Genomic DNA, 19,569 nt, shown 5'->3' with positions numbered 1-19,569 from the left:
TGCATGCAGCTATCTGTGTATCAGCACCAAGAGGATAATGATTCCGCCCTCTATCTATGTCTGAGAGCCATTCTAGCACTGTATTGACTGTGAGGCTGCGTTCACATAGAAGTATTCGGTATTCGGTATTCGGTATTCGGTATTCGCTATTCGCTATTCGGGCACCGAGTACACTATCATCCGCACCATCAACTCACCATTCCATGCAGTGAGGATTTCTTCCTTCTACATCCCAGCAAATCTTATTAATAATTTCTAAACTGCATCAGAATGTCAGTCTACATACTTATTGTTGCTAAAGGGCAAATCCAGACCAAAAGTGTCATTATTTCATAAACGAGAGACGGTATACGCTGCAAGAAAATCGAACAAGCTCGATTCCCACTTTGCTATTCTATTCGCAGCTATTCGGTACTTTCGAATAGTGCCCTCCTATGTGAACCGGTGTGAGGAAATCCTATCGTTCGATTCAAGCTATTCGCGTGCCCTCGAAAAACGAGCCCGAATACCCGAATAGTATACTTCTATGTGAACGCAGCCTTATGATACAGCAGTCTACACAAGACAGGCAAGGAGTGGAGAAGAGGATTCCGAAGAGAAAACTTACAGTTCGTTTCACAGTGAGAGCCTGTAAAGGGATCCCGGCAGCTGCAGAAGTAGCTGTTGACTAGGTCCGTACACACTCCATTGTTAAGGCACGGGGTGCTGGAACATTCGTTGATGTCTGCAACACAACATTAATTAAACTTTCGTTGGTTCTGTGTTTCCATTTACATGAATACTTCAGTCACACTTGGCTATTCCATGAGGAACTCCCCCGGGCTGCTCCCCGGGCTACTCCCTCGTGATACTGGAGTCATGTTGGCTAAACTCAACTGGCAGGTGTGGAATAAGATCCATGACAACATGGGCTTGCTTAGGAAAGCTTGCTAGAGATAGGATATCTGCTGACGAAGTGACGAAAGAACACAGTCTGAAATGAATCTTACGCCCTAATTAGTTGGTTCTTATGAGAGAATAAGGGAAGAGCGTAACATAAAAAGCTGCTATTTTTAATAATCATGTCATCTGTCCCCTCAATCTTCCCTGTTACAAAATGAGCATTGTTATAATGCGAGGCCATGTCTTACGATTACATATTCAAACCAATGTATCTACATAGAACAGCAACAAAAGTAAAATATCATCAGGTGGTAAAGTGAAAAAGACGAGCGTCTTCTCGACATGAACTTTAGTTTCCGGTCGCCATTTCTCACTTGTTTGACAGAGGTTGCCGGTGTAACCAGCCACACAGGTGCAGCTTGCTTGGCCTGCTGCGTTAGTCACACATGTTCCTCCATTCTGACACTGTAGCGACGAACAGACTGTAGACACTACAGTGTAAGCGAGAGAAAAAAAAAAGTTATATTGAGCCAAAATACTGTCACGGTAACGTATGTTTTACAATAATCTTACGGTAACTCAACTCTTCTATAGTTCAACAATTGTTATTAATTCTATTATGTAAAATGAATCGCGTATTTCTTTGAACTTCAGTGTCTCTCAATATTTTCACTTTTCTTACAATGTTTCACTCAAGCCAAACTTGATAAAAGCGAAATTTTCTGCAATGATACCACGTTCAAGGTTTGGAATGATAAGATGCTGCATGTATTTCATACTATGATTATGAATCATATATATATATATATATATATATATATATATATACACATATATAATACTTTTAGTCGTACCTGAATGTTTGAATATGGGTAAATGAAATTTCTTTGCGAAACGAAAAAGACAAGGAAGATACCGCAGCGCAGAGCGTATAATTTTCTGTTTCTATTTCTTTCTTTTTTCAGATTTTCTTTCTCACGTTACTGCCGTACTCTGGTGGTAAATGTGACTGACTTAGTTCTGTTGGCGTGCTTTGATAAGTGAATTCTCCTCCAAAATATCGTGACAAAGTGACTACAGTCAGCTGTGTTTTGTGCAACGATGCAGTCTGACAGAGAAAGGGTGGAAGACTACAGCTACCTGTCTGACACCTCGTGCCAGAGGTTCCCGTTGGACAGTCACAGGAGTAGGAGTTAAGGCGGTTGGTGCATGTCCCTCCATTCTCACACGGGCTACTTGCACACTCGTCAATATCTGCAGTTGGAATAGATTACAAAGAGAAATCACTCTTAAGCAATCCTGGTTCCAAGAAAAACTAAACGCACTTATGACAATTATCCAAGTGCTATACATGTAACCACATTTGCCAGCTTTATTTTATAACTTCATGTTTAGTATGCCCCATCTCACTGTGCTTCAGAATTCCGAGGATTGGTTCAGCATGATTCCTCGTCACTTCTCGATGAACAATAAAACAAAAACATGTCACGTGAGCTCCAGACGAAAGAAGTACATGCACTTCGTTTGACAAAGAATTAACATCTACATACTTTTTGTTATCTGTTGTAATCATTTCATTTACTTTTTAGAACTATCATTTTACAACGTCATGAAATAAATGCTAAAATGAAATGGGTTTTCAGCTATTCAAGATGCCCGCCAAACTTTTAAATCATTTTATATCTTACCTATAAATGGTGAAAAAACTTAAACAAAAATTGTTTGTTCCCTATTTCGAAAGTGCTGAATCTGAGCCTGGACGATGCAACGTTTGCTACTTTGAAAGTTTGAAATATTGAAGATGACCAGCGAAATGATTGTCAAAGTGGCCGCCAACTAAATCTAAAATCCTACTTGTGCATTTCCTTATAAATAATGGCCCCCTTCCCCGGAAAACACGGTGGTTTAACACTGCTTCAGGGGACTGAATTCGAATCTGAATGATTCAACTCTTGCATCCTGAAGGATTTTGACAGATTCAAAATAAACATGGCCACCAAAATATGAAATATGTCTATTGTCTTACAGGTGGTGAAATAAGATATTACGTTCTAAAGTGATAAGGGAGATCGAACCAAGGGTGAAAGTCAAGAAAATTTGTATTTATGTATATATTTCAGTTCAGCGAATATATCAAATCAGCCTAAACGGTATCCAAAATGGCCGCCACACTCTTGTATACTAATATTGTGTGTATTCACTTATTCGTAATGCGATTTTTTTGAGCGCCAATTGATCTATCAAAAGAGTTTGCGGGAGAACGACCAGCGTTTAGGATAAACAAAATATATTCTTAAAGCAGACAGTCGGGCATTAACAGTATATTATATTTCATAATAAACAAATGTGAGCTTATCATGTGAACGGTTTTTGCGTGAGGTACACATTAGATCTCAAACTTAAACTTATTATTTTAGAGAAAGGCAATTTAAGCCTTGCTATTTATGCTTTTAGTTTATGGGTGGGGTGTGTGATGCATATTGCTCCCACGCCTGCCCTGCCCTAAATGCAGAGCGAATAACGGGCAGAAAGCCTCCACACTATCTAAACTGCGGTATCTTTACGTAATCCGTATAGAAAACCAGGCTTGCATTGTCCACTGTCCACTCCAGTCTTTTGAACTTCAATCCTCGACCATGCTGGCAGAATACTTGGTGTCAAAGTTCCTTTTCAGTAATGGATAAGGCCTACCAACAGGTGTATTGAAACTGTCATCACTATTCACAACCTATTGTATACACAATTACTGGAACTCTAGGATTGTGGTTTGAAGCTTTTTATGTAGTAAACTGTGAGCACTTAACGCGAACAATAAACAGTTTGGTCTTCACGCGCTTTTTCACTTCACCCAATATAATGTTGTGCTGTTTTGAACGCTGCCCTGTCTAGAAATTAGAGAAAGCGGCTGTTAAGAAAAGACTAAGTTATTCGGCTGTAGGTTACTGTCCTCTTCAGATTTTAGAGAAAGCGGCTGGCAAAAGAAGACTAGGATATTTGGGATCATTCATGCAGAACGTCCAGAGTCAATAAAAGAGATGCAACCCCCGGATGGTCGGGCGGAATTCTCCCTGGTGGCCGCCATGAGTAGACGTGCAGCGCAAGCCCTCCATGATATCACATATCACAGGAGCAACACACACCACCACTCTCACCATCACTGCCACCATCCACACACCACCACCACCACCGCCATTAACCCATTAACCCACAAACCCACATACCCATACCAGTCACGATATCACACATTACAGGAACAACACACACCACCACTCTCACCATCACTGCCACCATCCACACACCACCACCAACACCACCACCACCACCGCCATTAACCCATTAACCCACATACCCATACCAGTCACGATATCACACATTACAGGAACAACACACCACCACTCTCACCATCACTGCCACCATCCACACACCACCACCAACACCGCCATTAACCCATACCCTCCCAACAGTCACGCATCTTGCTGTAGCAATATAATAAAGTCAACACCGTGTAAGCCTATTTGATAATTTCTAATTTAGTGATTACTTTCATTATAAAATTACTCAATAGATATTTTAGTTTGAATAATTTTAGTTTGAATAATTCGATTCAATTTACATATGACATGCACGAAATCCACTGCATTAGAAACTGCATATGAGACTGTTTTTATATGTATTTTGAAACAGGACATTGTTGTAAAACAGCTTTTGCTGAACTTTTTATCCTGAATAAATATATTTTAACAAACAAAGAAACAAACAACATAATCAACTGATAATCACCAGCACACTTAATCATTGTCAGATGCCAAGGGTGCTGTATAAAATTTAAAAAAAAAATTATAGAAACTAGATAAAATTTAAAATTTCTCTTTCAAAAAGTTGAAAATGGCTTAAGAAAATTACGCATTTATGAAAAAAAATGCCAAGATGGCTCACAAATAGGGTAACACAATGTTCTATTAAAAACATTTGGCAGACGGCACCCATATAGACTATCAGTACGTGACGAAATATTTTTTTTTTCAATTTCATTCAGTAACTCGTAATTTTGACAATAGGTAACATACTTTGCTTTAGATCAGTCTTTTAGATGATTTGTAGGTAATCAAATCTTGTAGATCTTTTAGATAATTCATATGAAAATATTAAACTCCGATTATCCCACCAGATGTATGGTACATCAGACATTGTATTGCTTTCAGTGAAGCTTAGCACCGTCCAGTCACCCCGAGCTTACCATCAATGCACTGCGCTCCGCTGTAACCAGGCATACACAAACAGGCCAAGATGTCCGGCTGATCCACTTCCACCACACAGGTCCCACCGTTCTGACAGTAACCTGTTGGACAGTCCGCCACGGAATCTAGAACCACCAGGGGAGAAAATAATGTTGTGAATGTATATTGATGAAATTTGACGATATTACATTTGAATATCGGAAACACCATAAATCTTCAGTATCAATGGGAAGAGAGGAGAAGATAAGAGATCTAAACAGAAAGTGGTTGATGATTGTAAAGTGGGCAACGTAACATGTAGCATCAAATGTAACATCAATGAAGGGATGGAAAATTTGTGTAAAGATTCAGTAAACATAACTTTATCTTAGTTAAATCTATTCCATCCGTCAGGAAAGCTAGAAAGTTTCTCATTCAAAGTTTTCCACAAACACTTGGGTCGCGTTTCAAAAAGAGAAATCCAGTCATTGGTGTTCTTATCACGTTGCCATGACTACAGCAACGACAAGAGTGATGATGTCTTGTTGCAAACCTGCTTTGTGAAACAGAAACCCGAAGGCTTAAGACATCATGTTAGTTTGATTTACTTGGTGGGCCTTTCATTTTCCAATCCATATTTAAGAGATTTCTGCAAATAAAACCTGTATATCTGCAACGCTTGTAAGCAAAAATAGTGAACACCACTAAGGTGAGACATAAGAATACAACTGGTATTGCGATGCCGTTTTTGTTATTCTGTCTTATATCCATTCTCTTATTTATTGATAAAAGGAGTTACTTTTGTTGAAAAAAAAAGCTTTTTGCCTTATTTATCATCTCCATGACTTTATGACAGTTTGACCGCCTGTCTCTAACGGCGTTTACAGTAGAATTTAAATGCCTAATAATAGAAGCATGATAATCATTCTGTAATACTTGTATAAAGAGTTTTGTTTGTCAAATTGAACTGCCCTTATATGGGATGATTTCACAGGTTAAGCAATGGCTTTTTAAATGCTTAATCATAATCATCAAGATATAAACTGCGAGGAAGTGCGAACTCTTAGTAGAGTGTGCATATTGAGACTCGTGCCTTATGTGTTATTAGGCATAATTCCTTCATTTTTTTTTTTACGACAAGAGATGATTGAATCAATAGTATGGGTCCTGGATTTACAATGAATGTACACTGTAAAAACATCGGTGTTAGATTTAACACCACGGGTGTTAAATCTAACACCGATCAAACTTCAATAAAGGACCACACCCACAGGTGTTACAAATGCACTGTGATGGTGTTGAAAAGTGTTCACCTGACACTTCGTGGTGTTAATTTGACACTGTACCTGGTGTTGAAAAGTGTTCACCTGACACTTCGTGGTGTTAATTTGACACTGTACCTGGTGTTATTTTGACACTGTACTGGTGTTAATTAAAAAATGACACCACATGGTGTTGATTTGATATTTGCTGGTGTTAATATCAATGGTTTAACATCCGTCCAGCTTCAATAAGGGACCACACCAGCTGGTGTTACTTTGGTGTAAATTTATTTTCACATTTTTTCAAAAATCTAGTATTTTAAAGGGGAAGGCTAGTAACTGATCAGTGGGAATCAGTGGAAATGCTGGGAGATGATTGTTCCAATCCTTATGGGATTCATTCAAGAGTTCATGGTATATCTATTGTTGTGTGAAAATGATTTGCTTCAGAATGGTCTCATATTCAAATAATGTGCAGTTTAATGCTTCCAGGTTAGCGTCCCTGGTCAGTGACGGAGCATTAATCTGCACATTACTTGAATATGAGACCGTTCTGAAGCAAATCATTTTCACACAACAATAGATATACAATGAACTCTTGAATGAATCCCATAAGGATTGGAACAATCATCTCCCAGCATTTCCACTGATTCCCACTGATCAGTTACTAGCCTTCCCCTTTAATGTAAAATTCTTGATCGTCTTGTTTAAATTAAAAATCAACAAGAAGTGCAGTTACTAAGAAACTCTTCAAAAAACAGTTTAAAAGTTGGAAATGAGACCCGTAGGTGTTAATTTAACACCATAAATGAAAACCGAAAATTTAACACCAGCTCGGTGTTCACTATTTAACACCGGACTTTTTGCAGTGTAGCAATGAGAGAAGTGTAGGCACCTATCTCAGCCACGTCCTGCACAGTTATGACGAAACCTGGGTTGCCGATCCAGAAATCGCTCTCGAACACGAGCCAACCGTCGGTGCTGTCGATCACGAACGGAGCAACCTGCTCATTACCTGACAGCCTCATCAGCACGGTCGACTGATCGTTGACATTGCTGCCGGATCCCACCTGGAGTGAAATAAAGTCGACATCAATGACAAAGCACAGAATACTGAGCGAGAAGCAAGTTTAGGACCGACAAAACTATATTGTGATGTCAAGTGTACATGCATTTTGTATACATTCCTAACGGCAAAAACAACAGAGTTCTTATTAATTTGATAAAGCGGAATACCATGGGTGACGTAACTGAACTTCTGAGGACAATGGAGAAACCAAAGCCAGAAATAGGGGTGCCTAAAGCTTGTGAACGAATAATCTCCAATCCAACAAGTTCATAAAAGTGAATAAACAACAGAAATTGCACATTTTTGTAACGTAAATATTAATTTCATTTTAGACAAAAGAGCATTGATGGTGATAAGAAACTATGTGCATATTACACTCATATTATGTAATCACTCGAAATGGTTTCACAGGCCCGTAGCCAGGATTTTTCAAGGGGGGGTGCGGTCACTAAAAAAAAACGGACCTTCGGTACCAATACCAATGATGACACACACACACACACACACACACACACTTATATATATATATATATATATATATTCTTTGGACGACCGAACCACAAAAGTTGTATAAGAATTTGCGCGCGAAGCGCGTCAAAAATTGTGAATTTTGACTGTTTTAATGACGTTTTAAAGTCTCGAGGAAATTTGTATTTTTGTCTGTTGCATGCAATCGCGTTACGGTATTTCATCTAGGAAATAGTAAAAACTCATTTTGCCAGGAAGTTGCAAAGTTTAATTGTGTTCGAGACTCTGCGCGCATAGCGCGCCGCAAAATTGAGAATAGTGATTTTCCTGGTGTTGTTTTAAATTTTATTTTTTCTATTGTATACCCGCGTTAGCAGGCCTGAAGCCAGGATTCTTAAAGGAAGGGGGGATTGCGTTAATTAACAAAACGGTCCTTTGATACTGTCCCGGGAGGGGTAGCGACAATTAAAAGGTGGACACCATGCTCATACATGGACTTTCAAAATGGCCCCTGTAAACGAGTAATGATCATATGATTTTTTCGGGCCTTAAAAACAAGTATTCCTTTAATGTTTCCTGCACCCTAAAGAAGTACTTCATCATGATTGAACAATATACCATTTTCCCAAATTTGGGCCTTTTTGATATCCTTTGATTATATGCGCTCGTACATCACACTTTCCATCTAATCCGTGAGAAAAAACGACCCCTATTACGCGTTTTCTTTAGCGAGTATGGTCGCGGTGTCCACCTTTCAGTTGGATGCTGTTTGGAAGATGAAACATTCACTTTACTATACAGTATATCAGCCGTTGGTATGCGAGTTTGTCAAAAACGAAAATAAATAAGAAAATTTTTAAAACAAAATGAATTGTAAATGTGAACCATTTATATTTTGCCTCCTTGTGGTAGGATATTTCCAGCATTTCCGAACTTTCAAATAATCATTTTAGATTTAATAATATCAAAGGTAGTAGATCCGATTCGCAAACATCTCCAATATCAGTCAAATGTCATATTAACCGTCATGCTAAGGTTTTCTTTGTGAAATTTGGAGGTCAGTGAAATTCAACAATTAAACATCCGTTAGCCATTGGAAGAAGTTGAGTGCAAATTCAGACCTCAGGCTTAGTGCTCAGATGTTTTCCTATTTGATTTGATCTGTCTTACTGTGCACACTAAGATACATACTGGAATGGTTATTTCTTATTTATTAAATTATAGTAGCATATTTGGTTACTAGCTGTCTCTAGGCATTTTCGAATTTGGGCTGCAAAGAGATCCACTACCTTTAAGTTAGAAGAGAGATAAGTAAATAATGATAAAATAAACAAACAAAAAAGAATGAGTTTCTTTTGTAATACTATCTGACAAACTTTTTACTTTACCATTTTACTTCATAGCTCAGCACTTTCCATTCTCTCTCATACCCTCTTACCCATTACATTTATTAATGAAATACAACTAAAATGAGTTTGCGTGCCTGCATAATACTCTTTGGAAATTATAAGTGAAAATGTTCTTAGGTTTTGGCTCACTTTAAAATGAGAACCAATAGAACTGTCACAACATGAGAAAATGTATAAGTAATAATCAACACTACATTTCCGAATTTGGCCTGCAAAGAAATCCGCTACCTGTAAGTTAGAAAAGAGATTAGTAAATAATGATAAAATAAACAACAAAAAAGAATGAGTTTTTACCGCCGTATCCAGAACAGAGCCTGAAACGGTGCAGGCTCAAGAAATCGTTTGTACTATAATACGTCTTGAAGTACTGTGTGATACTGTTGACTCAGACTTCTACAAAGCTGTAAGTGAGAATTGTAATCCAATCCGACTCATTACCTGAGATATTTATGAAAATATATCAATAAAGAATGTAAATTAAATAACGATGCATCACAATGCAGTCTAACGCTCTCACAATGCTATCATACATAGGGTTTTTCACTGACTGTTTTTACTCCGGAGCTCTTGCAATATTCAGGCTTTTCCTACTATATCTTTGTGAGACGTAGATATAAAATGTCTCAGGTTTTCGATTATAGTAATTTCGAGGAAATTTCTTTAATTTTTATCATATATGTAAACTTGAGGCTATTAGATTTTCATCCACTTACCTCTGTTCCTGTGAAAAAATGCGAGTGTCAACCTCAATGTCATCCACGAATCGCACGTACTCGGGCGGCCAGTGGAAAAAAAAAACACCGGTCACACGCGCCAAGGGCCATGGCATGCCGTGCCAATATGTAAATAGCTCGCACAAATTGATACATAACATTTGTGTTTGTGTGCATGGGGACGATCCGATGGTTCATACAACAAAAGGGTTTCGTACAATTATTTTTAACATTGTTAAACGTCCTCTTCCACATTTACGTAGCGTATAATGTGTCTTTATATTTATATGGATTGTTATCTTGAGAATTGCTAAAAACCGTTATTATGAAAAAGTGGACCTTTCAGAATTTGGGGGGGGGGGGGGGGTGCGTACGCACCCGACGCACCCCCCCCCCCCCCCCCTGGCTACGGGCCTGTTTCAGCTGCAAATCATCACATTGGGAATATATAGGGAAATGCAGCACTAACTATTCCGCCCTCTCGAGGCCATGATTTGAAAATTTACTGACGAGGATTGCACGCTAAAGTCGAGACATTCAAGGTATACGCAGTGGCCCGGGGTGAAGGTGTGTACTAACCGAAACGTAATCATGCTCGCACTCGGTGTCGAACTGGTTGACGTCGATGGCAATCCTCCTGCCTGTGGTGGTGCTGAAGTGGTACTCACAGTAAAGTGAGTTGGGATAGGAGTTGGGATACCCTGGGCTGCTTATCACCAACTCTTGATTCAGCGACAGACTTATATTTCTAGAACAGTCGGTTACTGCAACAAATGAAATATGCATATGAAAAGATTACTCTCAAACGTCATCTGTTACTAAAATAAGTAGTTGCAGTAGCATATCTTTCATCACCTCCCTAAATATTTTTTTTTCACACTATCATTTACATATCGCATCATCAACGAACAAGGTTTGCTACATGAAAGTGCCGTCTTTCAGGGTTTCACACTATGATTACATTTCACTCGATCATTTGTATAATGTACAAAACGAAAAGGGTAAAATGTCATTCAGCTCCCAAAGCAAAATACATCAATTTGCCCGGGTCCATTTCCAGTCATCGCCATTTTCAAAAATACCGACAATGCGTTATTCCGTGCTTAGTCCTGTTCAGCTGCAAAGAACCTACACGCTCAATTAATGAGACATAGTTAGATATCGTTTTATAAAGTATTGAAAATGCTTACCTCCAAGACATTGATTGCCGTTATACTGTTGTGGGCACTGACAGGTGTATACTCTATGTGCGCTATCAAACACACAGAAACCGTCATTGGCGCACGAATACGCACAGTTGGATGCAACTACAGGATATTGGACAGTAAAAAGAGAACATGGTAAAGTAACTGTTAAACCACTATTCAAACCAACACTTTAACCGTTGAGAAAATGCACGTGATGATTCAGTGTGACATGACAAACTATGCAGAGGAGTTTCATGTCTAACTCACTTGCGGTTACCATGATTTGATATCGAGAAGATTTATTTTCTATGCCGTGATTACAATGTCTCGGACGATGACAATTCGTCTACAAGCCAAGTTTAAAACTTAATCTCCATCATGACAGATTGACAACATGTTCTCTACCTGTCTAATTGCACGATTCATAATTTCGACTTTGCAAGACATTAGGTTTTAATAATCATCACTTAAATTCTACGGATATAGATAGATTGGAGTTGAAACTCGAGTGGATTTACTGACCTGCTGATTGACAGGTGGATCCGGCGAAACCAGGAGCACAGTTACAGGTGAAGAATCCCGCGAGAGAGGAACAGGCGCCCCCATTTTGACAGGGATTTGGGAGGCATGGTGATGTCTCTTCAAGACAAAGAGGCAAGTTAAAATATAGATTATAACCATTTTAATGTATCAAATTAATTATGTTTTAAGTCATCATGCTTGGACATAGAAAAGGACTATCTTGATGTTCTTATTTTTACTCTGGGCTGCACATTTATAACATTGCTTCTAATGGATGGGATTATTACTTTCCTTCTAAAGTTGGCTAGTTGGGGTTACTATGGAAACAGGATTATTTGACTGAAATTATAATATTATTCCATGACAAATCTTACCTCATATTTTTGCGTGAAATAACATTTTGGCGATACCGATTGATCATGTTTGTACGATGAAACTTTATTCTTACATAATAAAGTTTTCATGTTTAATAAAATTATTTTCAGTGAAGGAAATGAACGGTGTTTGCTTTAGTACATATTGATGTTGGATGAAATGTTGCAATTTCGATTTTCATGGTTAGAAATGAGCAGTCCGCACCAATTCGATATGACATACAACCTTATCTTCAATGTAATTGAGACACGGATATCTCTGCTCATTACATTTACAGAGAATAGTTTAAGGATATTTACGTTGTACTTCACAGGTAGTGCCAGCAAACCCTGATTGACAAGTGCATCTGAAGAGAGTGGCGGTGATGACTGTACAGATTCCATTATTGAGACATGGATTGTTGAGGCATGGCGACAAGGCAACTGAGCGAAACAAAAAGAAATTGTTTATAGTCAGACCCCACCAGTGTTACACGTTTTGAGCTCTCCGTAAGACACAAGCATTTAAAATGATGATTCACACCATACGACTCGGGACGAGTAGCTGGCGATGACATAAATACACAGCTATCACAGCTATGACAAACATCTTATTCACCTTTTATGATGTCGTTTTTGTTTAGCAAGTGTCGAACAAGCATTTTGAGATGAGCTTTTTCAAGGGAATTAGAGTCATAGGGATATTCTTACGGTGTAATTATTTCAAAATATTCTAGAGTAGGATGATAACATGAAACACCGTGTATTCGATGCGATTACGTACGTAGGCCTTACAGTTGAACAAAATTATTTCATTGAGAAAGGATTTATATTTCTTAAAGTTGCTGGAATTATTTGCAGTTATTACAGCACAATAACACACAATAGTACGAACTGACCGATTGATAGTAATGCGTCGCATTACAACATTGACATGTGTTCAAAGAAGAAATAACGAAGCTTTATGCGGCACGGGAGTGGAATAGTCCAGAATCATTTTGTTACTTTCATCAATGAGGATATTAATACAATGTTTATTGAAAACTGGAGAAGACAATAATAAAACAATGTATAATGTTCTTACTTGGTATGTCACATCGTGTTCCGACGAATGCTGCTGGGCAGTTGCATGTGTAAGAAGAACTACCTGTAGCCACACACGCTCCATTGACGCAGGGATTCGAGGAGCAGGCGGAGGCTGTAAGTCAAATAACAGAACAGCTTTGATCACGCACAAGATTTTCATGCGACAGAATTCTATCCCTTCCTCGGCTCGGCGGCTCGCAGTTTTTTCATAATGTGACAACATTTATCTAAATTAATTCATGTTGTGTAACAATTTGTCCAAGCCTGCAAATTAAACGAACAGCCTTTTCAGCGTCATGTATCGTCAGTTTGTAGGAAGATAAATGATTATGGCAACATCGTGACTTAGTTTCGTACGTGACTTCTATGTGTCTCTTACTTGTCTCTTACTCTCTCTACGTGCCTACCTCGTGTCTCTTACAGGCATCATTTATGAATCCGTATAATCGATGTTAAGTATTGTTGAATACACAAAATGTGAACAATAGTTTAAAAAAATAATAAAAATGTTTCCAGACTAAACCGTGTACAGTTACGGTTTATTGAGAAAAATATTGATATATGCTTATATTTTAGGCTCTCTTGCGGAAAAAAAAGTATATGTGGTAGGATGTTTTTTTGATACAACAGACCTACAGATATGCATCAAATGTGATATCTTGAATTTTTTGTAAATCACTGCTCCCATAAGTAAACCGGACCTGTAACTTTCATTAACCTTCATATTTTAGGCAACAAATATTATCAGTACATCGTAGAGGCCTTCAACAGAGGTCAAACAGCAAACTGATGAGCATGAAAGCCCTCCATAATCATTGCATACACTCACGCGGTACTTGACACTGAGTTCCCGTGTATCCAGCGAAGCAGGCGCACACGTAACCATTGTTAGTGTTTGTACACGTGCCTCCAAACAAACAGGGGTTGGAGAAGCATGGCGGTGCTATTCAAAAATTCAAAGATAAATATTTCAGAATAGACTGTTCAAAACATTCGAAATGGTATGATAACATTATAAACAGATGTAGATAACATTATAAACAGATGTAGATAACACAAGGAAAAGTAGAAATTACGCGGTGCGTAAAATATGTCCCCGCCGGAAGTAGCATTTAGTAGCAAAATGTACAATATCGGTAAAAAATCAAGGTCAAAGGTCAAAGAAGTCAAAGGTCAAAATTCTGTGTAGAAGTTTTGAAGCCCTCACCTAGTGCCATCACAAAAAGCAAACGGAATCGAAATCGGGTTAGAAATGGCGAAGGAGTAGCATTTTGTAGCCAATGTACAATATAAGGTCAAAAATCAAGGTCAAAGGTCAAAGAAGTCAAAGGTCAAAATTCTGTGTAGAAGTTTTGAAGCCCTCACCTAGTGCCATCACATAAAGCAAACGGAATCGAAATCGGGTTAGAAATGGCGAAGGAGTAGCATTTTGTAGCCAATGTACAATATAGGTCAAAAATCAAGGTCAAAGGTCAAAGAAGTCAAAGGTCAAAATTCTGTGTAGAAGTTTTGAAGCCCTCACCTAGTGCCATCACATAAAGCAAACGGAATCGAAATCGGGTTAGAAATGGCGAAGGAGTAGCATTTTGTAGCCAATGTACAATATAGGTCAAAAATCAAGGTCAAAGGTCAAAGAAGTCAAAGGTCAAAATTCTGTGTAGAAGTTTTGAAGCCCTCACCTAGTGCCATCACATAAAGCAAACGGAATCGAAATCGGGTTAGAAATGGCGAAGGAGTAGCATTTTGTAGCCAATGTACAATATAGGTCAAAAATCAAGGTCAAAGGTCAAAGAAGTCAAAGGTCAAAATTCTGTGTGGAAGTTTTGAAGCCCTCACCTAGTGCCATCACATAAAGCAAACGGAGTCGAAATCGGGTTAGAAATAGCGAAGGAGTAGCATTTTGTAGCCAATGTACAATATAGGTCAAAAATCACGGTCAAAGGTCAAAGAAGTCAAAGGTCAAAATTCTGTGTAGAAGTTTTGAAGCCCTCACCTAGTGCCATCACATAAAGCAAACGGAATCGAAATCGGGTTAGAAATGGCGAAGGAGTAGCATTTTGAAGCAAAATGTACAATATAGGTCAAAGGTCAAGGTCAAAGGTCACAACTGAAATTCTGTGTAGAAGTTTCAAAGCTCCCATGTAGTGCTATCATATAAAGCAAACAGAATTAAAATTGGCTCATAAATGACAGAGAAGTAGCAAATTGAACATTTTGATCACACACGGACGCACAGACAGACGGACGGACGGACAGACAGACACACGGACACACACACGTACGGAGCCCGTTTCATAGTCCCCTGCTCGAACTCGTTCGGCGGGGACAATTATAAACAGATGTAGATAACATTATAAACAGATGTAGATAACATTATAAACAGATGTATCAAAGCAACATAAAAAGTATCAAATCCTGTATAATATCATCTGGTTCGTCATTTGGATAACTCTGACCTTTAACTGAAATCAGTATATAGAAATGGTAAAAATTGTTTTCTGGGTCGGGCGTTGATCAGCTTTCCTCATTTTCTGTCCTTCGCTAGCTTTGAAAGTTTTGAGAGACGGAATATTTCCATTGGATGAGGGGAATAAACCACTAGTTGCATAGCGAATAGATCACACAAATTACAGTTAACACGCTGTTATTTAATAGCTAAAGATAGAAAACAAAAGAAGCCCGTGACACACTTAAAATTAAGTTGTGAATTCATGACTTTGAAACACTCACAATGAGTATGGCTGAACCCAGTCCCCTGTCGATTGCAGATAAATGCGAACTATGGGCCTAAACTCAGAAATCCTACTCGCATATATGCGGAATATGCCATACCTGCGGTTTGACATAACACACCGCTGAACCCGTCGATACAAGTACACCTGAAGCCACTTCCCTGAACATTACACGTTCCTCCATTAGCACAAGGGTTGGTCGAGCACGGTTGCACTATTTCGAGTAATATATAAAAAAACAATTATTGTTGCACAGACATCCAGACGAATTATGCAAAGCAATGTTCATGAAATACGAATGTGAAGAAACATCTTAAGTGTACGTCATACCAAAACAGGCCTGTGTGCGTTGGTAGGCGGTTCACTGATGGAGAGGATATCCCTGATCTCATGAGCATTTATTAATCTTGTATTTCAAGTACCACGAGACATTGGAAAAAGGTTCTTCCACATTGTAAGAGCGGTGATATCATTTTCACCTGATTTGACCTTTTACTTTAAAATTGTGACTTAGCATTTATTTCACAAATCTGAAAACGAAATCAGAAATTGAAGCTTTTGTACCACTGGCGTAAATGAACAATAACAAAATAGTTTCAATAGAAAAGATTGATTTGTAGAAAGTATTTGATCATAACTTATCGCAAACCCCCTGAAATAACAAAGGTGACAGTGTCAAACTTAGGAAAGTTTGACTATTGTACCATTTTTTTTCAAGTGGTCATTATAAAATTATGAATATAGAGGATCGAAAAACAAATATATGTGTAAACTCACAGAGTTGTTCACATCTGATGCCGAAATATCCCGGTTGACAGGCACAAATAAAGTTAAACCCTGAGGGATTGCAGACGCCATTGTTGAGACACGGATTGGACACACAAGGAACAGCTGCACAAAGTCGGAGAAGTGAATACTGAATTCAATCAACACATGTAATAACTTCAAACTTGTCAAGCAATGAACGTAAATCTCTTTTGTTTGTGCATGTCATGATGTCTCTTCTTAATTGGCGCAGGTACTTTGTTAGTTTTCATTTTATAAAATCATTCTTAATGACAGGGGATATTGCCTTATATGAAAAGACGTTTGTACAAAATATTGAAGCAAATGATCAGGACAAAGATGAGTATAATGAATAGTTACATTCTTGGACAAAGTATGAAAAACACACAGGCAGTGGTACAAAATTAACTCATCCAGCGGTTGTCAGTTCACGCTAGTTTACGCAAGCTTAAAGTCAAGTGTAATGCACGCAGTACCTGTTTCACAGTTGGTGCCAGTAAATCCCACAGCACAGTTACAATTGTAGGCCGTTCCAAGAGTAACGCACGCTCCACCGTTTAGGCACGGTCCACTTTGACACGGAAGTACTATGACAAAGAATCGACATGAGGTAACGTAAAAATCAATTAATGCTTCTTGCGTCGATGTGCCTTTATGGCTACTGATTTGGAAATTGCCCAACATCGACGTAAATAAACACCGATTATTCAGTGTTTTGATTATAGTAGCCTTGATGATAATCATTGCTCATACATACTCGAGTGGGTTTCGAATCCGAGACCTCCTGATTGCTAGACGGGCGCCATATCCACTAGACTATCGAACTTTTGCCCGATAGCCAGTGACAGTTCTGATTCCTTGCAGCATCGGGTATACTGCATACTTACTCAAATTTGTCAGTCAATTGCAAAAGGTTCAAAATGAACCCTGTAATTCAATTTGGGCGGCGGGGGGTGGGGGGATGAGGGAGGAGGCAAGACGCCCATTTGAACTAGGAATGCTACCTGCCAGGTTTGGTAAAAATGTGCTCTGGGGTTTTCAAGGGGAAGCTGAAAATGTTTTTTAAAAAAGTTCACGGCCGATGAGTCATTGCAATAGCTCAATTGAGCCTTTGGCTCACATGGGCTGAAAGATTAGAATTCTCGAGAATTCTGAAGTTTCTAGAAGTAATGATCTTCCTACTTAAGACTGTTATAAATACTGTTCAGATAACATGGATTCTAAAGTTTTCATGACATTGTAATTTCAAAGTTTGAATTCACGTATAGCATTTGTAGCACCTGAGTCTTATTATACCTGGTGTCACTGGAGCGTTCTGACATTGAGTTCCGGTGTACCCGTTTACACATGAGCAGCTGTAACCTTGGAAGACCCCGCCAGCTATTATCTCCGTGCATGCACCCCCGTTAAGACAAGGACTAGATTCACAAGGATTCCCTGCATGAGTAAATAATATTAGAAAACAATGCCCATCATGAAAACATCACAGTTTTACATGACTACATATTTTCACGTAAACGACAAACAGTTTAGCATGAAATTATCAAAACCCGAAATAACTGATATCAATCAACAGATGTTCAATGTCCTTCTATCACAATAAAAATGCTGGGTTTTAGGAATAACTGCATATGTTTTTAAATATTCTTAATGTGTATTCAGATTTCCTCTGTAAACCTTTCTACAGCAAATTCTACTCTCATCATATCACAGCATATTGATGACTATTCACACAACTACTTTCCAAGCGCTGCTTGCTTTCATAATCCAGTTATAATGTACAATTCGCAGCGTTATTAATAGAAAAAAGTCCTGCACACTAACAAGTAAACCCTTATACAGAACTCATTTCTCTACCCCCCCCCCTCTCTCTCTCTCTCTCTCCCTCTCTCTCCTCCCCCTCCTCCTCCTCCTCCTCCTCTCCCTTCTTCTGGAGCTGGTTCCATTAAATAATTGTAGTTAATTGCCAATTACATCAGGAGTGATGTATTCCTTCAAAGGAGATTCGATGATTTATCAAAATGATCAGCTTCAACTTACCTCGTCACATTGTTTCTTTACTAATTCATTAAAGATAAACGCACTTTCAGGCATATTGTGGGAGGTAAAGGCACTTACCACCACCCCCTGTGCAGGTGGGACCAGTAAGACCGGGCGGACACATGCAGAAAAACGAGTTTGTTTGTGATTGGATTATCACGCAGTTTCCACCATTCTGGCAAGGATCTGGGAAGCACGATGCTGCAATAGAAAATCAGCAATAAATCAAGTAACTTGTATAAATTACTTGGATTTACGGGTGGCAGAGATGTTACCAGTAAGAGCAGTTACAGTAAACCATTTGGTGATATGGAAATGTTAAGTAAGACCATGGTTCTTTTTTGGCATCATGACTACACATCGTTACTTTTTAAAGATAAAAACAGATTATAAAATACACGATATTGGGCCGTTGTTGAAGATGGAAGGAGCAAACTTCATTCAAACATTAAACGTATCATGGCATCTGCCCAATAAGTAAAAGTAGCGACAACCGTATTACGATGTTCAACATCACCGCCTCCAACCCTACGACAGGTGCATGGAAATCAGTGTCTATTGGCAATGTTCAACAAACACCGCTTGACAGTACTGTTATAGCGTACTTTATTTGCGTTTTTTTTCTGTTAGACATAATGACATAATTATATTTTGTTAGCAGTGCTACGATATCCAGACAGTGATCAGTTATGACTATCAAATATGATATACATGTGACCAGGTTAAGACATTGCTTGAATTCGAAATACATAAATTGGATTGACTCTCATATTTGTGTGGAATTTGGACAATTATTTAATTACAAGTGAAAATCAAATTTTACTCAGGTGCCGTACACGTCAA

This window comes from Diadema antillarum, unplaced genomic scaffold, assembly GCF_040938485.1.
Source record: "Diadema antillarum isolate AM-2024a unplaced genomic scaffold, OU_Dant_1.0 seq00000900_RagTag, whole genome shotgun sequence".
NCBI classification, from domain to species: Eukaryota; Metazoa; Echinodermata; class Echinoidea; order Diadematoida; family Diadematidae; genus Diadema; species Diadema antillarum.
The sequence above is the reverse complement of the archived record's forward strand: the minus strand, read 5'-3'. Positions refer to the sequence as shown.